This window comes from Coloeus monedula (genome assembly GCF_965178545.1).
Source record: "Coloeus monedula genome assembly, chromosome: 10".
NCBI lineage: Eukaryota > Metazoa > Chordata > Aves > Passeriformes > Corvidae > Coloeus > Coloeus monedula.
In genome coordinates, this window is record NC_138790.1 from 18,134,519 (window position 1) to 18,140,868 (window position 6,350).

Here is a 6,350-nt window from a genome sequence, read left to right on the forward strand (position 1 = left end):
CTGCTTCTACGAGGGAGGGCTTGTTTCTCCGTGTGCTGTCCCGTGTGGGTCATCCAGCATCTCTGTACCCCAGTTCCCCTGCCTGCAGCCTGGGGAAGAAGGTACAGGCGGGTAGCTTCTGTGCTGCGCTGTACAGAGACATCATGGAAATGGGAAGTGCTCCAAAACCATTGCATTTTTGTTGCTGGGTGGAGAAAGGTTACACTTCCTCTCGCTGGGTAGCCCCTGTGAGGAGAAGCTGAAAGAATTTCTCCAAATAAAAGAAACCAGTGAAGCAGGAAAGATTGGGAAACAGCCATGATGCATCGTTTTCTTCTATGGCTTTGCACAAGGTGAACTATTTTGTGATCATGCAGTATTAATTAATGCTGTGCATTCCTTCAGGAATTACAGTATCCAGGCTGTGGGTTGTGAAATGCTGTAACAAAGAAATTTTAAAAAAGAAGGGATAGAGAAGACAATGGGGTGATGGAACAAACAAAATGGCAAAGTCCATGCCAAGCTGAGAGTTGCTGGCTTTTGTTTGTTTGAAAAAAGTCCAGCCCGGCTCTCTTGTTAAATACAGCGCTTTCCTAAGCAACCGTTTGTTCTTCCTGAACAGTAAATCCAGCCAAAGATGGGCTAAGCAGTTTCAGAGCAACAGGATGAGTCCTCTGGCCTTTATGAAACACACAGTAAACAGGGTGCACAGGGCAAGGCTCGGGCCATGAAGTTAAAACAGGAGTATAATAAATGGAAAGAGGATTCCTCCCCCAATCCATCTGAGTGCTGCAGAGCTCTCTGCATCTAACAGCACCTCTGCACTTGAATCACGGCCTGACCCAGGCAATCATTAGTAGAGTCTACGCCAGGCACTTGAGACACATAAATGAGAGACCAAGTTCATGTGATCCTCTTAAAAAATCATATTTGACTTTTTAAATGTGGGGTTTTATGAGCCTTCTGGTTTTGCCTGTGAGGATCAGCCTTATCACACGTTCCTGCTTCCTCCCTGTCCGTGAGGGCTAATAGCAGATCCTTGAAAATTGGAAGCTGAGACTCTCAGATGAGTAAGATGCCTGTAAACACTGAGGCTTTATGGAATGCCTGAAAAACATGAGACTTGTGAAAATGAATAAATAAATAGAAGCCAGACTTGGCAATGCTGACAGAAAGGACTGAATACCAACTGCATTACGGTAACATTTTTGTGGCCAAACTTGCAGCCTCAATGTTTTAATGATGGCAGCCTTTACTGCATTTAACAGAAGCCTGGATTTGATTCTTTCGGAATAAAAGGGCTTTTGAATGCTCTGTAAAGGCAATTTCCTGACTTCATTGATCGCTGACACAAACACCAGAATTAAATCTCCTACATCTTGAGCTAAAGCAACAATCCCATTAATTTGGAGAGCAGTGGGCTTGTACAGGAAGCAGTTGCTGGAAGAGGACATGTATGAGCTGAACCAGTTGGCTGCTCTCTGTGTCTCATGCCGCCAAGCAAGAACAGGGCCAAGGTAAATCGCCATATAACCATGTTTTATTTGGAGGCTGCTAACAGCCAGTCTGAATTCACGAAGGAATGTGAATAGCCACATCAGGAAACTCAGCAAGAGATTATTCGAACTGGCAGGGATTAAGAAGGAAAATTAAATTTGCTCTTTGTTGTCCCTGCCTGTTTTTCCACTTCTGAATCAGAATAAAATGAAGGATCACTCCAAAGAACTTGCACATTCCTTCACATAACTTCAAGTTGTGATGTAAAGACTATACTGGCAGAAATATCTGTAGGTCTCAGCACATACTTGTCATTAAATACATGGAAAGGATTGTTGTTAAATTACAACAAAGTAAAAAAGCTTGAAAAAAGGTACTTCACAGCAGGTGAACTCTAACCTGAACATAACTATGCACATAATGATGGAATGCAGCTACTCTTTGGCCCATACTTTGGAAGTCTGAAGTTTTTCCAGGCCATGAGAAGTTTCATGACGTTAATGCTTCTATGGCAGGGGGGCTACAAGAGGTGGGAAGGAAGCAATAATACAACAGAGGTAGCCTGAGCTCCCCTGAGAGGAAACAGCCCCACTACATAATCTTGCCTCAGTACTTCCAGCCCCTGCCTAGTTAATGAGGAGAACCTTGGTCAGCTGGAGAAGCTATGACCCTCCCCATGGCCACCCCATGTGCTCACACCCTGCCCAGGATTCTGCTGCCTCCACCTCTACTTGTTCACTTATTCCTCCCAGGACAAGTGCACAGCAGCTTCTGAAAAGAAGATAATTTCAGCATATCCCAGAAGTGAATCTTCTAGAATTTAAACATTGACTTCTATCTCACAATAAAGTAAAAGTGGCATTTCTTCTTCCCCCAAATTTAATGGACTTGGTAAAGATTAAGCCTTATACCACTAGAGCCATGTAGATCTGCACAAACCTCATTTAAGGGGTTGCAAATTTTCCAGCTGCACATCTTAGTACATGCTGGTTACCCCAAAGCAAGGACAGTCCATATAAAGTATGCTGCGAACTCCAAATTGGATTTGCAAAGTGACCTGATTAAAAAACCCCAAACCCACAATATTTTAAAGGCAGACTTCTGGTAGCTTGTTTAGGGCTACTCCATGGCCTGCACAATTCACCCACAGCAACTTCTGGCAGAGGTGGGGGTGAGGGCACCTCTGACATTTCTACCACTGCAGAGTGAGGCTTTCACTTCCTCCTCTATGATTATAACCCAATTATATAAATATAGGCAGGGCTTTTAAAGCATGAAGCCACCACGACTTGCACATTTACTCAGCTGCATTTAAAATATCTGTACTTTCATAATTACAACATTGACAAGGATTTCAGAGGGAAGGCTAATTTTCATGAAGGAGAGAGGATGCTTAGTGATTGAGAATGGTGTGCATTGACATCAATATTCTGCTCCACTACAAACTCCTAGAGTAACCCTCCCTGTATCTGGCATTTCAGGACAGTGCTTCCCCCACAGTGGTCACCTCCTAGCCCAGGCTGCAGGGCACAAGATGCTCTTGCTCCCTGTCCACTTTGTGTGCAAGTCAGAATAGCTTGGGCCACCCTCAGGTGGTGAAGTGCAGATACCCAGCGTTGTGCTGACGAACGAGGAGCCACACAGCCCATTGGCTCTGCTGTGGCACTGATGGCTGCCCTGAAACAGGTGGAGTGGTAAAGTCCCAAGGGTTTCTTGCTGCTTTTGAGTGTGTTCTCAGATCTCACTCTATAGGACACGGGCAGGGCTGCTTGCCTGCCCTGCAGATGTGTTTTGGAAACAAAGAGATTTAAGTCAACAGGCCCCAGATACAACTGGAAAAGGGACTGTGCAAGTGAAAGAAAGGCAGCCCTAACATAGTGTTTAGCTTTGGACTTGGAAAATCCATAATTATATCTTACTGTATGTCTGCACAGACTAGAGCTCATGGAGACCATGTACAGGCTATATTTAAATGAGCTATTCCAGGTACCACAGGCAGTGTCGTCATGGTACCAGCACAGGCTGCAGAGCCCACTTCTGAAACCCAGAAAATGTGCAGGTAACCACTGCTGTGCTCTGTAGTTCACCAGCTGCTCAGCAGGTAATGTAAAGCTAGTTCTAGGTACAATTCCTCATGTTTATTTAGGCAGTGAAGCCAGGGGAGGAAGTTCTTGTTTCCAGTCACTCTTTTTTACTCCTGCATCTCTTTTCCCTTCCACTGTCTCCCATGGTGCCACTACAACTATCCATGAGGCTCACTGGAAACTGAATGATTGAATTTATCCACATGGATAAAAAAACCCCTGCTAACCAAACAACAACAACAAAAAGAGTAGCAATACCCACCAGTTTTTCTCTGGAGCTGCAAAGGGACCACCAGAGGCAGGGGCTGAAGTGGTCAAGGCTGGAAGTGTAGGTGGGAATCCCCCTTGAACATGTCTAAATGGCGCTAGTCCAAATGGTAACACAAATGGTGTTACAGAAAGAATAAACACAGTTTCTTTTATTCCAGTCATCTGCCAATATTCTTCGTTAAAACATGTTGGTTGTGTTCTCTCTTGCAGTGACACACCAGGGACAAGATCTGGAAGAAGGCTGCCTCCTGGAAGTACTGCTGCTGCACAGCATCCTACTGGTACATTTTGTCTTTTGCTTGGCAGCCAGACGTGGGACTTGCTTTTGACACTCTGCTGGCTTTCACTGATATCAGATTGTGAGGGGTTGTTTAATCAGAAACAAAAGAGTGAAATGGAATAAGGAGTAAATTAAGAAGGACCAAGCTGTTGTTTCAATTCTTTTACCTTGAAAGAAAAAGAGGTAAAAACCAGCAAAGATTTGATTATCAGCTTCCCCAAATGATAGTATTATTGTAATTACCAAACTCCTTCTAAAGCAGGATATAGCTACAGTTATTGTGGCACCAGACCTGTACATGGAGAAGGATAGAGAACATGCACTGTAGGACAGAAATGAGGATGTTTCAGTCAGTGAAAATCTTTGTTCTCAGGAGAGGCTGGAGAAGCCGAGACCATCTTCAGAGAGAAATGAGAGTACTGGAGGGGCCTTCCTACATGTTTTCAGACCAATGAAAGGCAATTGTGCTTATGGATTTTTCTTAGCCTGGGAGAATCCGCTAGGAGAAAGTAAGGTCAAAGGGGGAGTTCAAAATGACGCAAGCAAGGATGTCAGCTTTTCCCAGTGTCCTATCAAGACATTTATGCAATATCATCTGGAGCTGGGCTGCCATACCTAAGGCTTTTGACACAGAATGAACTTTGCTTTTCAAATTAGAACTGACAAATGAAATAGATTATTCATCCCTACTCAAAAAAAAATCCCCAAAACCAAAAAAAAAACAACCCAAAAAGAAAATCTAGGCAGTATACTTGGAGCCCTGGCACCTACGAAAAATGTTTGTGATGACAAGTTTGTTATTCAGACCTGTGCCCATTTTCTGAGTTGAAGTTACAAGTGAAAGGGGAATGCCCCAACCCAAGCTAGGGGCCACTCCAACACAGGAACTATCATCTTATAAACATAGGCATGGCCTTATTTAGATATTTCAAGAGATGCAGCAGATCAGCACTTACTGTCAGCCTCTGCCCCAGAGACATCAGTTCATTCTGTGTCCTTGGACTTTTTAAAAGCCAAGCAGATAGTACCCTGACCACGTAGAAGGATCTGAAAGTGTTCAGACATAACCTCTGTTTCCATGCAGTCCCTGGAAAAGCTGTAGAAAAAGCCACATGCCACTGCCAAAAGAGCTGAACCTCTTTAATCTCTTCTGTATGTGTCTTTAAAACAAATGTAAACTCTCACATTAGAGTCCAATGAAAGATCCCTGTTCTGGGCTGAGCCCCAGGTGAATAAGGAACTTTGGCAGTTTGAAGCATCAGTTGTTTGCATTTGGAAGGTATCCAGTGTGGCTGGCCTAGGGCTAGTGACTGTAAGCACTTGAACTTCACACTGATAAATGTTGAAGGTTTAAGATCATGGATTATTGCTCATGTCTGAGACTAAAAAGGGAAAACAGGTTTCCTTAAAGGATTCCTTGTGCTCTTTGAGCATATGAAAAACCAACCAACCAATCAAAAAAAAAAACCCCAGACAAACAAAAAACCATGCAGAAGAACAACCCCCAAGCAAAACCTGTACAGTGTTACTGGAGTTATTCTAGCACAAGAAATATCAGGGATCCGACTGTGCTGAAATACATAGTGGTATTAACCAAAACTGACTGTGTAAAAGGAGACATCCAGTCTGACCTTGCTGCCAGGACTTCTGAAATGAACAGCAAAGTATATCCTCCTCCAGTGGAAAGTCCTCAAATCTAGATTAGAAGATGAATCTTCAGGTGAAGAAACCATTCCTTCTCCATTCATTGTGGACACACCCAGACAGCTCCTACAAGTTAAAGGTGAGGGAGATGAATCTACCTTTAGTGAAAAAGTTTCTTTCTTTCTTCCCTAACTTATCATCAAAGACAACGGAAAGACATCCCAATTCAGATTCCAGAGCTCCCAGAACAGGGATGTGATAGGAGACTTCAGGTGGTAACCTCTGGACCCAGAAGATACCATCTAAGGCAGATGTTTACCCTCATGTACGCTGCAGTCACTGGAAAAGCTCAGCTAAACCCTAGCCAGATAATCCCCTTTTTAAAAACAGAAGTCATCTCTCCTGTACAATGAATATTTTCTTGAATTATGAAAACACTCTGCCTATTGTTTTGAACAAAATCATCCTTAGTTGACCTAGTTGAGATTTTTAGTAGTTTCTCACATTTCTGCATTGCAGTGCTGTTAATATATATAATAATATATATAATAGTTAATACACCTGCAATAATGTTACAAAGATCAAGGGCTCAACTT